Consider the following 21,623-nt stretch of genomic DNA (forward strand, 5'->3'; position numbering starts at 1 on the left):
TGGATTTTACGAAATTCATCCCCAAAGGAATGATAAAGGGGTAAGCACGATTTTAAGCGCAATAATTATCACTACAGATTTAATTATGCATAATAAATGAATGGTATTAGGTACTAATAATGAAAATAAAAAAAACTAGCAGCCCATAATTTTTATATTTTGCACAATTTAACTTCTAAGGGGTGAAAAGGGGGTAAGTATGTTTTTAAGATAAGTAATGAATTATATGTCCGAATTTTTTAACAATAATAAATATGTGAAAACTACCTATCAAAAGTTTAATATTTTGCGAAATTCAAACCCTAAGGGGTGTGAAAGGGGGAAGTAAGTTTTAAAGATTAATAATTATATATACGAATTTATTAAGTGTGGTTAATTATTTTGGATAACAATAATATACATATGAAAAAGACCAACCACACTTTGTATATTTAACGAAATTAAACCCTTAGCAAGGGTTAACAAAATAAGGGCTAAAATTTAAAAATAAAATCATAGCTCCCTTAGTAGTTACATTATCAAATCCTTTCAAATTGTTTGTAAATTTTATAATATTCACATTAAACTTTTGTCTGAAACAAATTTTGATTTTACAAACCATTACTACAAGGGGTGGAAATAACTATTCGTAGTAGAAAAACAAAATATCATTACATTTTAAAATATATTTACTTTCATTTCGATTATAATTTATTGTAAAACGCGTAAACGTTATCTAAAACCTTTGGCACGAATTTTTTTATTGAAACGAACTATTACCATAGAAACAAAGTTGAAATTAAAAAAAAAATCTTTTAGTATATAATTCGTTGGAAGTTATTGATAACTACCTTTATATTACCTTAAACCTTTGTCCAAAAATATATATAAAACTACGTATTAGTGCAAGAAATGAAAAATAGTGTTTGAAGCTCAAAAATAATTATATAGGTACCTTACTAGGCATATTATGAAAATGTGTTGAGACATTAAATGATGCATGCATTAAGTTAAAAAACATTCAAAATATTTTCGTTGCATGGAATGTGAGCAAATCTTAAATGACCGTTTTTGAATATTGGCTAACATATAGGATGTTAAGTCGGCTACATTAAGTTCTTAAAATGTTCCAGGAGTTTATAGAAGTTTCCAAAATATTAAAAAAAAAAAAAAAAAAATAGGTACTTCGAAATCTACCTACGCCTGTAGACTGTGCCGAAAGGGATTATTCAAGCTAGACTCGTGCATTAGAGTAAAAAGAGAAATTTAGCGTAAACTGTCTGTGGTGGAATTAATTCATCCCATATTCCCTGGTTTTCACATTTTCGTTACTAAAGCGGAGATAAAGTTTGTCCCAGAAACTTGAACAGAAATTACAAATATATTCCCAATTAAGCTTACAGAATAAATTTGGATTCAATTTTTATCTCAGTTTGCAGGTGATAGCTAGTAACGTGCCAGAAATATAAAAGTATTTATATATAAAAAAATTCTATTTGTTTTTGTTTGTTTATTTAGTTCCGTCGTTCCCACGTGTAGTTGAAACCTCCGTAATAGATCACGACCATACGCTGCGATATTTTTTGCACAATACAGGCTTCGTCATGTACATGTTACCATAACGATTTACATAAATAAAAATACAAGCTCTGAACAAAAAATTACATATACGTTATTTTTTAAAAAAAATTTCATGCTTGTGAATCAACGGAGATTCTTTCTCTGGATGAATAGGTCCTGGTTTTTACCATAGTTTTCAGTTCGCGATGTCATTTCACATCTGTTGTTCGCGCAGTGCCAGATTTGTAGTTCGTGCGGGTCTGAACAGGGCCGTTCATTCTTTCGATCTCGATCCACTCACGCGCCGACAGACAGCACACTCTGGAGAATTTATTCAGGGGACGCAACCTCCTTTTGCTTTTTTTTTTTTATAAAGTTGCTCTCGTGCCTCCTGCGGCTACGCTGGAACACTGCCAGAGCTCTCGATTGTCGGAATCCCTCCCCCGCCGTCTCCTCACAGTCGACAGAGAGCTCTCCGACTTTACAATTAGCCTTTCGCCCGAATCCTGCTAATTGTAAAGAGCCGGAGCTCTGTTGATTAGGGAGGAGTCGAAAGTGAAGTGTCGCTGCGGTCCCTTTGACGTGAGCTTCTCTCCTGCGAGTCTGTGATTCGCACGTAGGTACATTCTCGAGTCGCGAACCAGGAGGTGAGGAACTGTCTCAAAAGAGTGTCTTTGCGGTGGTGTTGGGGGGGGGGGGGGTTGGGGAGGGGCGTCGTAGCACGTGTACCGTCACGGAAGAATACTTGTTTTCAAACGACTGTCGTAGCCCGACATGTTCCCTGTTTTAATTATTGTTGTTGATGTAATTTGGCCAGATACGCGGAAGCGCCTAAGGACCACACCGATACATGCATCAATAATAGTCCAATCGCCTTTATTTGCAAGGCACTGGAACTAGCTTGTAGCCCCTTTTTTTTTAGTTGAGTTGCGAGCACTAGCAAGACTTTATAAGGGGATATTTTCATAAATAATCTTGATTCAGAAGATAATTTTTTTCTTCCCATGGTAAAAGTTTAATTATTGGCACAACTACGTTTGCATGATTAAAAATTTCCCACGCTCACCTGCTTTGAACATTTAACCCCCAAGAATAATTTTGGTAAATAAGCAAAAAAAAAAATTCAATAACTTTTTATGACTCACGCGAAAACACATTTATTTCTTCCAAGTGTGCGTTTACCATGTTTGTACTGAAAAACAGAATTCGGAAGTTGAAATACGTAGTAGTTTCTACGAACATTCAGCTATCTGAAATTACCAAGAACCATTTGTATATTTCACGTGAATTATTCGTTGAAAAGTCCCTAAATTAAATTTAATTTAAAAAATTGTAGTTTCGAAATAATTCAGACATACTTAAACCACTAGTTTCTCACTAAATGCATCCTTTATACGAAATGAACCTTTGTTTAAGGCTGCATCAGTTAAGAACGAATACTTAACTTTTCGGAAAAAATCCGCGGTTTTAGTCTATTTATATAAACCCCCAAGTTTAAATGTTCGTTCGTTCAAAATATTGAATCTCCGAAAGTTTTTTCACCGATTCATAAAGTTGCATTCGAATACCCGTGTGTTTTATTTACATATGTCACACCCGTGACAGCTAAAAAGCTAGATAAAAATAGATAGGTAAAAATTTATGTAGCCTATAAATGAATGTTCGTGTGTTTGTCATCTGTTTTGTAAAGATAAAGATATAGATATGAAGATATATACATAGACAGATAGAAATGTATAGAGAGATAGAGCGTGAGATATACAGATACATAAAGAGTTAGAGCGAGTGATATGTAGATAGGGAGATGGATTGAGATATAGAGAAAGGATTGAGTGATACGGAGAAATATGGATATATATATATATATATATATGCTTGCTCTTTTCTTTGTTTTACATACCGGGTACAGCCAGTTTTTTACATATAAATTAATACTATATTTAAATCATTTTAGTTTTTTTTTTGTTTGAAAGGATTTAGTACTAGCATGCTGAAATACTAAGCGAATATATCTATTTCCCCCCCCCCTTTTTTCTCAAGGATCCATTTTCGCAGGAACACGCGCAGATACCGACTGCGACACAACTCCTGCGTCGCGTCGCAGTCACTCTTCCTGTTGATCAGACAACGAATACCTATCCTAAACGTGGCCGCCCGCCAGCTCGGCGATATTGACTGCACACAAGCAAACGAGCACGATGATTCATTAGCATACATTTATCTTGCAGCCTTGTGTGATTGCTTAAGGAGGAGGGGGGGGGAGGGGAGGGAGAGAAAAGACAGCCGCGCACGTACACGCAGTTGCGAGATCACGTGCTCGATGTAGTAGTCATTCGCCATGCGGGCTCGTTCGCTGGAATAGGGCTTTATCATTATTTTCACGGTGACGTCGTCTTCAAGGGGGTAGTAAGTATCCTGATTTATTATCTACTTAATAAGATTCTTTAACACTGACTGACAGACAACTCAAACCGGCGGGTCTAGAAGCGTGAAATTGTGCACAGGAGTTCCTTGTATAAACGTAGGTGAGCATTAAGAAAAGGATTTTTGAAAAATTCATCCCCTAAGATGGTTAAATAGGGGATGAAAGTTTGTATGTAAGTTTTGTCATTTTTGAAGTTAGAAGTATGGAAGTTGGTATTTAGGCTTCTGTTTTATAAATACAAGTCAGTTGTGTCAGCGTTTTTGGTAATTCATTAGAAATGAGGATCAAATACTTTCCCTTAACGACTAGTGCTTCTATAAATGTGTGTTTTAGTTCATGATTCTAAATAAATTCACAATGTGGTTTTATAAATTTATTAAGTAATTATTTAGTTGGTTACATAAACGTAAATATATATATATATTCAATTTTAGTATGAACAAAGGGCATGTAGCTGTATGGTATGCGGTTTTAAATCAAACGTCTGTATATGGCATTCTTTTTGTGTTTGAGATATCACATGCAAATTAATAAAACTTCTGTTTTTATTTTTTTTAAAGGGGGTTGTCGGTAAAGTCGGTTTACGGACGATGATTTTCCGTGATAACGTCATAAGAAAACATTGATGAAAAATTGCATACTTTTTAATTTTCAAATATTATTTAAAGTTTTTGCAAATTTAAATTAAATAATTTGTTTAAATATAATCACGAACAACTAGTCAAAAAGCCCGCCTTAACCTGTTTGATATTGTAGAAGATTTTCTCGCGCGGTGGTTGGCCGGTTCTTGCACCCTCGGCTCAGGCGGAACGTGACAATTTTTCGTGCGTGCAGCCGGCGTTCATCGATTTGTAAGGCGTTATCACGTCAAAACGTATAACCTTAGTTTTCTACTGTTTGAGAAAAAGATAATTTTAATTTAATTATCAATATCCTTAAAATAAAGTTATTTACGAAAACGTGTACATAAAACTATTTATAGAACACGTTTTAATGCTGCCAGTTTGTAATTCATGCTAGTACCGAAACACAAAAAAAAAAACGTTATAGTTATCAACACTTAATTGTAACATTTGTAACCGGGAAGTAATTACAAATATAGATTCAAAGTAATGAAGTAGACTACCCCTTAAAGGAGGGATCCCACACGCTACGTTGATTTTTATTTTATTTTCACGTAATTAATGATAGTAAAGAGCTATTTTAACTGTATACCTATCTTGCATTTGTCGTTTGTCACGAACATATATGTACACTGATTACTAAGTTTTATATAATGAATATAAAAAGTCTCGCAAGTGTTTGAAATTGTTAATTATATCACACTTAGTAAATTTCTGTTGATGATATTTGTGACAGAACAACAAATGTAAGAGAGCTATAGAGTTGAATTTACAGATATAGACCTTAACTAATAGTAATGTTGAGGGAAAAAAAATCATAATGGCGTGGAGACTACCCCTTCATTTAGGTACGAATTACGGTTGTCTTTCGGAAATAGTTAGCGACACCGAAGCTGTCTGCTTTAAAACGACTAGTGCTCGGCGACAAGGGAAGAGATAAGGACGACAGCACGTAACAGGAAGGTTGACAGTGATAAGCGAATTAGCCGTAACTCCTCCCCCCCCCCCCCCCCAACTCCACGCGTCCCCCCCCCCCCCCCCCGGCTCTTCACCAATCCCGTTTACACTGTACTTTATTTTTTTAAATGGAACAGAAACATTCATGTAAAATTACACATATTTCTACATTTGTACATTTACGTGAAAACAACTGTTTCAGTACAAAATATTGCTCGCAGCAACACTGGGTTAGGATTCTTGCCCGGGAATTTATGCTTTGTGCTGGTCCCATTACCTCCGATGGTTAAAAGTTATGAGCAAACCCTTCCATGAATATCTTTCCAGTATTACCTGCGCACATTAATAAGCATAATAAAACAAAAATTCAAATTATTCAATATTTTATTTTTCAATGGTAAACAAACTATGCTTGAATGAAACATCAATTAAAATATATAGTTATGCACCAATTTTCATATAAGAAATAGTATCTATTATTGCGGAAAACGTTTTTTATGTATGCAAAAATAACCGTAGCCATGTGTTGTACAAAGTTACAATATATTTCTTGTGTTATTACAAACTATTATTTGGCAAATGGGAATCTTTATCTTTTGTAATGTCGGGCGACGAAACACGCGACGAATCAGTTCACGTCGAGAAGCCTAGATAGCGGTGGTTTCTGTTGTGAACCTAAATAAGCATATGCGATATTTTTGGTTTAGTTGGCCGAAGATAGATGTTTCACGAATACTTTACTTTGGTAGCCCCCGACTTACTACCCGCCTGATTTTTGTTGTTGTGATTATACAGCTTTTCTTCGTACTGCTTGCCTCTATAGAATTATCTGACATAAAATCAACCTCGTAATGTCATTTTCCGATCACTAATGCTACTGAATACACCCTTAAGCGAGCTTTAAAGAAGTTTTTTTCGCAAATAGTAGTTACGTTTACTGTTTCTCAAATGCTAATTGTTGCCAGACGTGACAGCAGAATGCTCAGTATAGATTTTCAGTAACGAACCGTATTTATTTATAAATATCGGCGCGTTCACGCCGCAGATGGCGTGAGTTACTCGTTGTAGGGAGATTTTTTATTTTCTTCAAATTTTCTAAATCAGGACAAAAATTTTTGCGTAACTCTGTTTTGTTTCAAACTCAGGAAAACAGAAGTTGCATGTCGCTACAGGGTTGCGTGGATTTATTTAATTTTTATGATCGAAATTAATTTTTTTTTTTAATTTAAAATATTTTCAAAGCTTCGAGAGAAAAGTATGTTTTATAGGTATGCCAAATGCGATACCACATGACCCGTCTGTGCTCTGTTCCAATAAAAAGCGCGCCGTTGAAATCACCGCTGTGACCTGGATGGTGTCAGGTGTCGCGCCAGAGCGGATTTGGCGCTCGCCAATCACGAAGCTGAAATGGCAATTAGTGATGGCTACACGCCGTCCTGAAAGGTCACGCCGGGGTCTAAAGACCCTTCGCCTTGTAAATATCATGTAATCGAAAGATATATTTAGAGACCTGTAAAATTCGCGGATTCATTTCGCGATAGGATAGAGTCCAAATACTTTTGACATTATTTTGCTTCAGTGATTGGTCCTCAGTTTTTCAGAAGGACTCTGGGCCAATGAAAAATCTTTAACAGAAGAATTAGTGAAGCACGATTATTCCAGTCAACAGGTGTTACGAGTCGGTAACCAATGAGTAGATGTAATTTGCACGAGTGCATAGAGGATCATGGAGTCTATCCTTTAGGGATTTGAAATAGCGAATTTTACAGGTCTCTAGATATAATTAAAATAGATACGCATATAGGTATATTCTATTTTAATATAGTTTATACAATTATTGGTAAGTACTTTGTTTAAATAATTATTTTCGTTTTGAAAATGTTTTTTTTTGTCTTTGCTATATTCTAAATTAATTACACAATACTTCCCACGTACTTAACGTTTTCGGTTCGAATTTTGATATGTTTGTGTGCCTAAAGCTCGTATTAATTATCTGGTTCTAAATAAATTCCATAAAACAAACTGGATTTTTTTGTATTATTTTTTTTCCTTTGGTTCTATAAATACATATACTTTATTTTATTTCGTGCACAGTTTTTAATATATCAGAATAATTAATAATGTGGTGAGTGTGTGTGTGCGTGTGTGTGCGTCTTGGTACTATCATGACACATTCACATTAAGTGAATTTGACATTGTGTTGGCGGAATGTGATGGCGATTTTGGCTCCGCGCGTTGATTCAAAGAACCGGTCATGATCATTAGTCTTTTGACTAATGGAGCGAGTTGGGCTCGCATTCCATAGGTACAGTGCGGGTTCGAATCCTTGTCCGGCCAGCACGATTTTCCCCCTCCTTTTTTTTTGGTCCTTCACCCGGGTCATTGCGGATTTCCTTCCCCGATTACGCCCTAGCCTGTTAACGCCTGTCACCGTTTGTAACGAATGACTGACGGCCACACAGAGTGCGTGGCGCCGCGCGCTCATCGCCTGTCGACCTATCGCGATAATGATCGATTGTAGCCCGCGTCGAGACCGCTCCGACCGCGACCTTCTGTCTCGCCTTGTACGACGGACGTGCAACTTTCGAGGGTGGTTTCCTATATTGTGTTGTTTATAGAAATGAGTTCTTAGGCTGTGGTTTATTAAACTACGCAAGGAACGCAACGAAGCAACAGCGCAACACGCAACCAACGCAAGAAAATGAGAGTCGTTTATAAAGCACGCGATTTGCAAGATGTCACCAACCCCGTAACTTAAAATTGTAAAACCGTAGAAAACAAAATTTCTTTCCCGAGTGTATGTTAAAAATTTATAATTATCATGAAAACAAACTAAATTGTCAATAACTTGATTAAAAGGTATTATTTTCTTACATTGTGTAAACGGGATGTATATGTAATGAAAAGAACATCCCGAGCTTCTATACGCATAACGTCTGCGTCTTAAAATTTTTTCGGAACACTTCTCTTCAAATAAGACCTCCAGAAACGCAAGGAAAACGCAAGTAAGTTGGAAGGTCACCATTACTTGCGTTGAGTTATTGCGTCTTCCGTTGTTTATAAACAGGAACTTTTAAAATGTATATTTGCTAAGCATGTTGCTTCTTGCGTTCTTGCGTGGTTGATAAAGCGGGACTCAGAATGATGGACTTATAAATGCTATGGGCCCTTTTACCATTAATAAATTAAGGTTTTTATAGGCGTAATTGTTTCGAAATTATAATGCTCTAGATAAAGACCTTAAAATTTTAATAACACGTTATATTTGTGTGTATGTGTATATATATACATATACATACTCACAAATATAAAGTGTTATTATATATAAATATATACATATAATAGCTGATGTACCCGTGCTTCCCTAATAATATTTTAGGATATTTTCATTACGAAAATTTTAGAATATATTTATTACAAAAATGAAAGAAGACAGCAGCACCCCACGTTTTTAGTTATACAGATTTGTGTTGCATTATTCGGCTGTTGGAACAAAACCCTATTTTTAAATTGAATTTTTTATTTTTAGTTGATTCACCGATAAAATCGTTTTTTTTTTAGTTTTTTAAATTATAAATTAATTATTTTTTAATCTCAAAATAAACATTTGTCCATGCCCATTTTGTACTTCATTGTTTACCACAGCACATTAGCACTACAGCACTACCACAGAACTGCAGACATTAATTAATTACTAAAAATCAAGACAACAATGATTTAAGCTTGCCAGTTAAAAATTATAATGAATTTGAATTGACAAACGTTTATGGTTTTGTAAAAGTAATTTAAAGAAAGCATAACCTAAATTTGTGAATTGTAGGTAAAAGGTAGAAAGTAGAATCCCGGGCACATTTCCCACCATAACCCGACCTCGGAAACACTCTAAATCAAAACAATATATTTTGGAAAATTTCTAAATTTAGGGTTATCCCCGCCCCTCTTTCCGAGGGGATAAAGACGAAGCCCGGGCATATTGTCCATCATAACACGACCTCGGGAAAACTCTAAATCGAAAAGAATATACTTTTAAAATTTTCAAAATTTAGGGGCATGCCCGGACACATGTGCCACCATGACCCGACATTTTTGATCGGAAACTCTCCAATTTGAAAAAAAAAACCATTGATATTTAAATTTTCAAAATTTCGGGTCTTTAATAAACTTCCCCCTCCCCCCAACTAGGGTCACATTCGACCCCAGGGCAAATTCCCACCATGCTCTGACCACATGGATACACAAAAAGCATAGTTATTACCCATAGCTCGAAAATAGGTTTTTTGACCCTCTGACATTCCCCCCCTCCCCTAACTAAGGTCTTAAGTTATCAAAATATCTTTATATGTATGCAAAATTTCAACACATTCGGACGTTCAAAAGGTGGGTAAAAATAGAACGGAAAGATTTTATTACGTAGTCCATTCGTTCATACATACATGTCAACCTAATAAAAGCGTGGTAATAACGCACATTTTTGCATGTGTCTAATGATGCGTCGAGGAAGGAACCATTGCATTACACCACGCGCAACAAACGCAGCGAACCTGCGTAGTTATCTGACAGTGGTTTACTTTAGAAAACAGACGTCTCAATAAGCTTAGCTTATCGAGAGCTTAGTTAACAGAACCGCCAGGAAACGCACACATTGAAAAAAATTATTTGTAAATAGGCCCTGTCTTTTTAAGCACGTCAGTCAATATTTCAGTCTCGTCACACAAGGCGAGCACTGTTGGCTTATGCATATGCAAATTGAAGCTTCTGGTCCAGCGGTCGGTCTGAACGCGTGATTCACGGGCTGGTAATATCTTCTTGCCATCGAGCAACGAGACGGTTTACTTGATTTAAAGTTATTTACTGCCGGAGTAAATTAACGCGTAGGCATGTTTATGAGCCATTTCTCACTTGGCGCATGATGTTGTTTTAAGGCGGGGCTGCTTTCGGAAGACAAAAGGTCGACTCTCGTGTGTGTTTCTTTCAATTAGCTTGAGATTAGTTAGCATACAGACTGTCTATTGTCAGTTACAGTTTTACAATTACAAATATTTACACACGTTTGCTGCAAGCCATTAGACCGGCGGAAACTTTAATTTTGACTTGCAGCGGAATATGCCTAATTGACTGAAAAGTACGAGGCTTTTATTTTTAGGCAAGCACCATTTTAAAATAAAAATGTTCTTTACAAATTTATTTTTACATGAAAACGTCTATCTTAATCTACTTTTTACATAATTTTCAAAAATATTAAGGCACTTTTCTTATCGTACAACAGGTTTTTGAATCCCATAATACTCATAGAAGTCTGCCGCCTGATTTACTAATCATTGAGACTTGAGTGAAACTCACCAGATTACGACGAAATCGTAAAACGTGTGTTCTCGTTCACTTTTTGGGTCAACTTTCTGCACCAAAACTCCAGTAATGACAGAAGGTCACCCACTTCGTTCCTCGCCATGAAGATTTGTGCGGCCATCTTTAAAAGCTCTAACTTATTTCCGTACCATTCCATCGGTCATAATGCTTTCTCCATACACTTCACTGGTCTGACGTATTTCAGCCGCTTTCACGCCTTCAGCGCTAAGGAAATGAATCACAGCGCGAATTTCACAGTCGGCGAGATTCTCAATTGGCGGAGGCATTTTAAATACGCACAAACAAACGTAAATACGTTCAAATGTTTCTGTAATGGCGTCTGTGGCTTTCCAACAAATGCAGGTACAAATGCCGACCGCAGCGCTGCAGCGGCAGAATTTCAAACGATAGCTACTTAAAAAAAAACCTCGTATAATATAATCATGTTTTTTTCTTTTCAATATTTGAACTTGAACAATCATTAGTCACTTCATATTCGCCGTTGGTCGATATTTTGCACGCTTCCTAAAATTCGTTCATACCAAAAAATAAACGTGAAAAAAAAAAACTTTTATTATTAACATTATGAGATAAAGTTTAGTGAACTAGATTCTAAGAAAAAGAAAATCGCGAGCGAGAACGGGTCTTTTGGATAATGAATACGGCTGTGTGAAATAATTAAAAAAAAAAAAAAAAAAAATTCCTCCCATGTAGTCATAGGTTGCTAAGGCGAAATTGGCTCGAAAGTGATGCGAAATCGAGGCGGTGAGGGAGACCAAGGGGTGAGGGGTGTTGGGCGGAAGGGAAACGTTGTTACTGGCAGGAAGTGTGGTTCTTTCCATTTGCGGGGCGCGCAGAAAGATATTCCAAATACCAAGCTCCAATTAAAACTTTTTCCTCAGCGAGGGAAGAAAGTAGGTAGCAAGCGACGAGAGAAGGAAGTAAAAAAAATACTTCCTGCCATTAACGTAGAGCACAATGGAGTTTATTCGATGGGTTTCTGCTTCAGCTGGTTTGTGATCAGACTATTGTTAAGTTTCATGACACTACATTCATTTGGAAAAAAAATACGTTTCGACATTTTTGCTATAAATAATTAAGATCTTTTTTTTTGAAGGAAAAGTACTTGACTTCAGCGTCTAAGTCCGCGTGTCTTACAGTTCGGTTGGTTGTGACTGCCCTCTTTTTTTATTTAAATTTTACAAAATTCTATGGTATTCAATGATTCGAGGGTTCGACCGTTCCATCCCTATTTTAAATGAAATGTTAATAGTACTTACGGTAAAAATATGACCGAAATGTGTGAATCATCAGACGCTTGGACTATCACAATCCACTCAGGTATTGTCGTTGTTTAGATGCTTACAAAATTACCTTTACTATTTGGTGACAATTAGGATGCAGACACTTGTACTTAGATTTAAGTTGTTATTGTCTTTGGATAACAGGTTGTTTGATACATATTGAAGAAGCTGAACACAATCAGAAGCACTTAAAAAAAATGGTTGTCTGTAAAGTCGGTTTACGGACGATAGTTTAACGTGACGTCATAACAAAACATTGATGAAATGATTGCATAATTTTATGAATAAAATTGAATAATTTTTATTGAATTATCACTATTTTGTATGGATACAAAGGAGTGAAATAAAATCTACAATTTAATTAATATTTTACTTTTATTTGCACTCATTAATTCAAATATGTTTATTACTTTTGTAGTGTCGCGCGCGCCGTATTTATTTTTACAAGTACAAAAATGAACGTTTCGCGGCGGCGGGGATTTGATCCGTCAACCGTTCGATTGGTAGTCAGCGATGCGTTGTATATATATTTATAAAAATTTTGTTTTGTGTTGTGGAAGTTTTAAAAACGTATGTAGTCCGCCTTGTTTATTTCTTATAGTGGTAGGCGGGAAATTTAAAATATATTGTCGGCTGCTAGTCGAACGCCATGTTTATACTAACTACAAATTCGTCGAGAATGTTTTACGCTTTTTCGCAATTACACATTTAACGACGAAGTTTGTTCGCCATGAAATTAAACGTAGAAATTAATAAAAATGCCCTTGCAGTTAATAAAGAAGGATTAGTAAGTTTAAGATAGAATTTCGGCTTTAATCTCCAACCAAGACGCTCGTGGTGCGCTGGGGCCGAGATTAAAATTCGTAGAATATTTTACGTTTTTATGTCTTCCAGTGTTTAAAATTATATGTAGCCTAATTGTGGCCCCGGGCACGAAATTTTATTTATAATTCATTAGTAATAACGCCCCTCGCGATAAACAAAGGAAAATATGTATTAACGAGTGCCTGGTTTCCGCGAAAGACAATGAGCGTAATGAAACATATCGAAGTGGGACAATGTGCGTAACGGGACACTTTCGTGCGTGCAGCCGGCGTTCATCAATTTATTAGACGTTGTCACGTCAAAAAATATAATCATGTGCTTTTGGAAAAGAAAGTGAAACATATTAACAGAAAATGAACAAATTGTATCGACTTGATTATTAGAAACTGGAAAAAAATAACTAATTTATTTCGCGATAGCAACTTTTTTCTGTGCGTAACGAAATTCCAGAATCTGTTTTATTCAAATAACAATTTAGAATGATATAATAAGAGAACACACAAAAAAAAACGCGTGCGCTAATTCCAACAAAAAAATGGTTTGTATATTTAAAACGGATATCTTAATTTTGTATTTTATTCTGTTAAGTAAACTTAGGTTTTATAATGTCGTATGAAGAAAATAACTATCCGATACATGACCAGAACTAATTACGATAAAAAAAAATCACAGCTATTAAAAAAGTCTTATTTGCAGCTACAAATTGAAAAAGGGAAGCATAAAGCAGACCAGTATAACTCGTTCGATGTGTCGATATTATTGTAATAATTCTGTAAAAGATGAAATCATTCCAAAAAGTTGCAACAAAAACCGAGATGGTAGATAACTAATTGCCACTCGCTGTACGGGCGTGTTTTCTCTGCCTCTAGGGATTACGTGTTTTTGCACATTATTCAGCTGTGTAGCCTCTGTGTGTTCAGAGCAGAAAAACATATAGATCAACTGAATAAATTGTTCATCTTCCAACACCTGCTAATTTCCCTTTTGTTTCGGGATTCAGTATAGAGGAGAACGTACCTATATCTGGCTCAAATAGTTGGATCATGCCCCACGTATGAAAGATCTCTAACTTTAAAAAATGCGTGTTTGCCCAACTGAGTTTTTCTTTTTTTACCATGCGTAGAGATAAAAATTCGCAGATGGATACATTTTACGATAGGCTAGAATTAAAATCCCCTAACCACTGTATTTCTTCTACTTGAGGGGCATGTATTTTTCGCGTTATAATCTGATCGTTCATTAGAATGAAATATGGTAGGCCTGCCTTAGCGATCGTATCCTTGTGATTGGCTGTCGCTTGCAAGATAAGTCATTGGCCTATTTGACCGGGCCATTCAAGACGCGTTTGCTTCCGCAAAGGGTGGTTATGATTGGTGTACTGACAGTAAATATGTTCTTGAAATAAACATAACCAACCACGAATCACAGACAATTTTACAAAAGCACAACTGGTCTGGAAATCGTTTCGCGAAAAGTACATAGTCCTTCCTAACCATAGTCCAATCGTCAACGTGAAGAACATGCATATCTGCATAAACGTGGGGTCTTGCACAAGCTTTTTTAAAGCTTTTATTAGCGCTGTTCTTATATAGTTTATACATTTTCGGACTGCTAATCAACTGATTCAATAGTCTAAATATAAAGAAATAGGCATACAACATCTACACGTGTCAGCACCATGCTGTAGCTTTTTTTTTTTTACATTTTCTCGTTATTTCTATTATTTAAGAGGATAAAAATGTCATTTCGTGCATAAGTGATGACGTAGAGACTGGAAAAATTCGCGCTTTCGTTAACCTCTAGGATAGACTCCACAACCTACTACATACTCAGGCAAATGCAACCTGCTCATTTGGCTATTGACTCGTGACACCTGTCAACTGGGACGCTTGTGATTCGATACTTTTTTGATTGAAGGTTTTCCATTGGCTCAAAGTCCTTCAGATAAACTGCAAGCCAATCACAGAAGCAATATAAAGGTACAGTTATTTGGATTCTAGCATATCGTGAAATAAATCCGCGAATTTTTCCGGTCTCTAGTGATGAGAATATAAAAACTACAATAGAAAATGTACGACATGACAGAATATAATGGGGTTAGTTTTGTCGGTTAGATGATTAAATTATTAAATGTTGTATAATGTTTTTTTAAAAAGTCCCGCAATGTGTGAAATTGTTTTCTCTTGCGCGGTTTTTTTTACACCGATATCTCTTAAATATATTTTTAACAGAACAACAAATTCAAGAGAGGAATATTGTTGAATTTACAGAAATAGCCCTTAACTAACTGTAATGACGAGAAAATTAAAAAAAAAGTCAACATGGTACGAAGACATCACCTAAAGTCTACTTAGTTATTCATTGAACCCGTAGCTTTAACAATAACAGTGCTTGATATTGGTGCTGGTGCCAGAAAAAAATAAAGCTATTTTTGATGTGTAACATCTTCGATCTCGGTATACGGCATTTGGTAGGAGTAATTTTGAGAATGCGACGGAAGTCTCTTGGAACGGAAATGTGAAACCACGGTGCTACCATCAGTGACCGATGGCGCGAACCAAATTTCACAAGACTAGAGAGAAAATGTATAGTTTTAACTGTTTAGTGAATTTTAACAAAATAGGCAGTATTTCAATAAAAAAAAATTACTTGTCCAAAGCCGGGGTATAGTATTTTTTTCCTTCAAGTCTTTTTTAAAAAACTTTTATTAGAGCTTTTTTTAAATGTAGTTGAAATTTTGGGACTGCTAATCAACTGATTCAGTAGTCTACGTAGCTGCTCCGGCAACGAATTCTAGCGGCAGGGGTGTGGAAAATGAGTAGCTGAAAACATAATTTGCGTAGATTTATCACGCTCGGAATTATGTGGAAGAATTCTACGTTTACGATTATTTCCTGTACAATTTTCATGATGGAAGTGCGTTTTGCAACTTGAGAGAACACGTGAATTTTCTCGTTACCGAGGTTAGATGTTACACATCACTGGCGATAACTGAAATACTCGCTCACACATATATAGAGACCGGAAAAATTCGCGGATTCATTTCGTGATAGGCTGAAATTCAAACATGTGTACAATTCTGCTTGTTCTGCTATTGGCTCGCAGTTTAACTGGAGCTCTCCGGGCCGATGAGAGACTATCGACCAAAGAAGCGTCGAATCACAAGCTAACCCAGTGGAGACGCCTCACAATTTAGTATCCAATGAACACGCGTGTTTACTTGAGGAAATGCAGAGGATAATGGAGGCTATCCTAGAGGTCATTTAATCCGCGAATTTTCCCGGTCCCTACGACATATATGTATATGTATATATGTATATATATATATATATATATATATATATCCCTCAGTTCGTGCTGGCTAGGCGCGTGACGACAAGTATGTTTGTTCCAGACACGCGTGAGCCCGGAAGCTGAGCCCCGGGGCTGAGCTTGGAGCCGAGCAGCAGCGACCCTTACGGCGCCTAGACCTGGGCTCGTGTGTCGTCACTCGCTCGCGTGTGTGTGTGCGTGCGCGCGTGGTGTAGTGTTGTGTTGTGTTGTGTGCGCGGCGGACAAGGCGCACGGGCCGCTCCGAGAGGGACGGCGCGCCGTCTTGGACTGGTGAGCATCTCGTCGCCGTGATTGGTGTACATTTACATCCCCCCCACCTCAATCACCTTCCTTTTTTTTACTGTGTACTATTTTAGCTATTTGTAGGGAACGGGAAAAATTCGCGGATTCAATGACCTCTAGGATAGCCTCCATTATCATATGCATTTCTCAAGTAAACACGCGTGTTCATTGGGTACTAAATTGTGAGGCGTCTCCACTGGGTAGCTTGTGATTCGACGCTTCATTGGTCGATAGTCTCTCGTTGGTCCAGAGAGCTCCAGTTAAACTGCGAGCCAATAGCAGAACAAGCAGAATTGTACACATGTTTGAATTTCAGCCTATCACGATATGAATCCGTGAATTTTTCCGGTCTCTAGCTTTTTGTATGCGGCATTTGGTGGGAGTGTTTTTTTTCGCGAATGCGACGGAAGTCATAGAACGGGAAATGTGTAAACAACCACGGTGCTGCCATCTGTGGCGGATGGAGCGAACCACAGTTCACAAAGCCAAAAGTAAAAAAAAAAACTTATTGTATTAACTAGCTTGGTGAATTTTTTTTTTTAACTAGAGCAGCGGTTGGTTTTTTTTCCAAGACCATTTCGCTTTTATCGGAGCCGTTTCATTGTATAGGTAGTTTTTTTTTTTTTTTCATTTCGCTCTGCAGATCTAATGATTCGATAGTCGGCGTAGCTGCTCCGGCAGCGAGTTCTAGCGGCAGGTGAGGAAACTACGTGTGTTTCGCGTCGAGAAATGCAGTTGAAAACACAATTTGCGTATATATTTGTCACGTTCAGCATTATTTTTAATAACGCTACATTACATTTTGTGTCCGAGTTAGGTATTATAAATGTTTGCAACATGATAACTAATGAATTTGCTCGTTTCCGAGGTTAGATGTTACACATCACTAGTTAGTACTGAAATACTAGCTCATATATATATATATATATTTATATATATGATCTATGACTAGTGTTATAATTGCTAGATATGTATGTAAATATAGTCACGCATTCCGAATTCGTTTATAAAAATAAATGTTTTCTTTCGTGTTTTCTTATTTTTTAAACCTAGCGAAACTCGCACATTAACACATTAAACACATTAGAGGTAGTTTGTGAAAGAATTATTGCGATGTATTTCATGAAAATTCTTTTGGCTGGTGTCAGAATTTATTACAAACCAAGTACTTTTTTTTTACATATATTTAAAAAAATGTTATATTGTTTGGAGAATGGAATTTTTGTAGATACATAGTTTTTTTTTTGTCAATAATGTGTCTTGGTGTGCTGTTTACTGTTTGTTAGGAGTTAGAAAACGTTAAGTCGCTTTAAAGCTTTTAATTCATTTGTTTTGTGTTGCATTGCTGCGTAATTTTGTTAGGGATGACAAAGAAACGGAAAAACTGTAAATTGTATGTTATTAATGCACAGTTTACCAGCAATAGCAAAATTATTAGGCATGAATTGCCGAACGATACTCAAAAATTAAATAAATTTAAGAAAATGAGAGTAATCACAAGGGACCATAAAATTTCGCGTTTTCAAAGACTTCCCGATATACTCGTCGGTTCTCTGCCTACTGGGGCTAATGTCACCAGTTAATTAGCTCCCGTCTGGTGAGACGTCTCAACTTGCTAGCCTGTGTATTGTTAATTATTTGAGTCTTTCATTGGCCAGGAGTATTCCCTTTACATAGAGGCAGGAAAAAATTCGCGGATTCATTTCGCGATAGACTGAATTCGAAATAGTTATACCTCAGTGCTGCCTCTGCTATTGGCTCACAACAGATCTGGAGTACTCTCTGGACCAACGAGATACACTCAACCAAACCTGTATCGAATCACAGGCTGCTACTTTGGGACGTCTCACAAGACAGCAGCCAATGAGTGGGTGACATTTGACCGAGTGTACGTAGAACTATGGAGGTCATCCCAGAGTTCATTGAACCCGCGAATTTTCCCAGTCCCTTCCTATATACTGTTTGCCAATAGCGGAAGTAGCTAAGAAGTATACATATTTGAAAATTTTTCTTCTTACTGCGAAATGAATCCGTAAATTTTTACGAGCCCCAAGTAATTACATATTTTTAGGGGCAGGAATTTTTCGCAAAAAGATCTTAACGGCTATTAGAATGCAACAAGGTATACCCGCACCTGTGGTTTCTTCCTTGTGATTGGCGGCCGTCTGCGAGAGAAGTCGTTGCCTTATTTGACCGAGCCATTCAGGACGCGTTTCTTTGCTTCCGGACTGAATTACTGTGATTGGTGTTGTTACAATCGATGTGTATCTGGGAGAAACTCACCCAATCACGAAGCACAGACGATGCTACAGTGTTTTAACTTACAGCTAGTCTCGAAATCTTTTCGAGAAATCTGCATGCCCGTACATATTGTTGGTAGGTACGCTTAGTTTTTTTTTTCGGTTAGCTGCAACTTTTATTCCCGTCCGCGCACGCAGGCAAGCTCTCGCGATTAAAAAACAACCTTATTTATTCGTTTTTTTTTTCTCTTTCAGGACTGCTAATGTTCCTACCTGCGATTGTCTGTGTCACGCAGCTCCGCTCAAAAGTTCTCAAAAGTAGTGGCGCCAATGGTCTACGTATGCTTCTGCCACTGCTGTTCTGTCAACAGCGTTCGTGAAAAAAACATCATGCGATGCATTGCAAGTGACAGTTATGAATTGCGTACACTTGTACTACTTTTGGGAACTGTCAAATTTGAGAATGTTGCATTGCACGAACATTTACTGTTGGACAACAAATAATTTATCTTCCTACTGGACTTTTACTGTTGGCCATTAAATAATTTATCTTCCACTTTGCAATGGCAGTGTGTGAATCGCGTTGCTGTAGTATACTGCAGTCTGGATCGAACTTTTTTGTTAGCATTGCGTTAAAATAACACTGTTACTTCAAATTTATATATACATTTATTTTACGATTTCGCATCATCATTCATTGGTTATGGTAGGTGGTGATGAAAGGATAGTCCAGCATCAGCTAGGTCAAATTTTATGATTTGGAAAAACGTTTAAGGGGCCAGCTAATTTTTACTTCAAAATGTCGAATGAATTCTCAGTTTCATTAGAAACCTACAGAAATCCTTTGAAAGTTCTGCCCTTTGTATGAAATATTTTATTTTACAAAACTTCCTTATTTCGAAATTTCTCAATTTTTTTTCCCAACAGTCACATATTTCATTTGCTTTCAATAGATAAAATTTATTTATACTAGCAGTAAATCTTAAAGCTAGACGATGGTGAATACGGACATCATATGTTAAGCTATTAATATGTGTGATTTTAATACTTATCTTACGAGCCAAAGGAGTATTGCGTCGAGTAGCCCTTACGACGCTAATAACATTTTGTTTAACCATAGTGTGGAGTATTTACTTCGCACAGTAGATGCCCAAATTTTTATAAATGAATGCAAAATAATTTACGTGAGTATTCGAAGCTTTTGTATTTGTGGTTATCCAAGCCTCTTATATCTTATTTATGTTTTTGTATTATTTTAATTTAATACATCTATTCCCAAGGATCGTTTATTGTATCCGAAAAAACTTTGTTTTAATAAAAGATAAATATTTAATTGGTTTTAAATAAAATAGTTTTCACTAAGCTTTTAATGAATTGTCATTAACAGGTTTTAAAAAAAATTCTGTGGTCGACTATTCTAATAGATGCTTTAAGGGGCTGGGCTCACATACGGTGTCCAAGAGCTTCAGAAAAAAATCACGCGATTTGAAAACTGATCAAGATACCCGAGTGGAGTCTGTTCACAAAAAGTATTTACGCTGAGGGCCCATGACTTGATGTAAGTTTTTGGACATACGCCATTGCTAAGAACTTTTTCTGTTGAAGAAAAACTAAAAAAATAAAGGAAGAAATAAATAAAAATACCCTAAAAAGACAAATAACACACAAAATTAAGCAAACAATTGCTGTTGTCAACAAGGATATGAACACCACAAAATATTCCGTAACAGGAATATGGTCAACAAACAAAGAAAAACAAAGAAAAATGTACTAAGAGAACGAGAAAAAAAAAACCACAAATGATGACAACACAAAAATATTGAACCCCAAATAATTCAGCACAACAGTTGAAACGAGACAAAAAAAACGACAAAACGAAAAGACAAACGAAACACAATAGTTTTACCATGAGTAGCTGTGTTCCCGTATTTCGATTTTAAACTGTATCTTTAAAAGAGTGAAAATGGCTATTAAAAAAACGCGTTTTCTAATTACGTTTTACGCACGAAACTTCCGGTAGAGATTCTTGAAAGCACTTAAGGGATTTTTACTATATTTATCTTTATTTCTCCGTCATATAATGTAATAGTTATCGCTCAGATAAGATATCATAGTTGTCTTACGCACGACGAGAAGACTGCGCGCCAGTTCATACAGCCTTGCGCTTAGAGGCGACACCGCGCTGGAAGCACCAGCGATGGTCGCACTTATCATCCCGCCTTAGTAACAAAAATAAACCCCTGAATATGCGGGGACCCTTAGACAGTACCTACCTAATTTGAGTCAAGCCTAATTAAAGAAACCAAGCTCGATTGGTCTATTTATCCCGATTACAGTTCACCACAGTATTCGAAATCGCTCCAGGCGAATGTTGGGATTGCACCTTGCAATGAGGTCGTGTCCGATTATTCCACAAATTCCCTGACTGTAACTTTTAAGTTCATTTTTAATTATCTTGTCGTAGAGACGTTAAAAAAAAGGGGGGGGGGACAACTCAGGCGCGGGTCTCATGGTTGAATTTTAATTTTCTCGTTTCACTATTATTTAAGTGGCCCGCCTAGTCAGGGGTGTTTATTGTGCTAGCGAGGCGGGATGATAAGTGCTACGATCGTTGGTGCGTCTAGTACGGTATCGCCTCTAAGCGCAAGGATGTGAACTGGCGCGGTCTTTTCGTCGTGCACAGGGAAACTTTGAGAATTTGAGCGGTAAACGTAACATTATATGGCGAAGGAATGAAGATAAGGGTGTA

General features: G+C 36.7%; 1 protein-coding gene across 1 annotated transcript in view; it reads left to right on the top strand.

Annotated features, from left to right (window-relative positions):
• LOC134528318 (uncharacterized) overlaps positions 1-21,623 on the top strand; it is a 706,112-nt gene that overhangs the window by 68,405 nt on the left and 616,084 nt on the right. The window contains exon 2 of the mRNA XM_063361847.1: positions 16,414-16,622. The gene's annotated coding sequence lies outside the window, so the exon portion shown is untranslated. The remainder of the gene's footprint in view (positions 1-16,413; positions 16,623-21,623) is intronic.

Source organism: Bacillus rossius, chromosome 1 (genome assembly GCF_032445375.1).
Source record: "Bacillus rossius redtenbacheri isolate Brsri chromosome 1, Brsri_v3, whole genome shotgun sequence".
In the NCBI taxonomy this organism is placed as follows: domain Eukaryota; kingdom Metazoa; phylum Arthropoda; class Insecta; order Phasmatodea; family Bacillidae; genus Bacillus; species Bacillus rossius.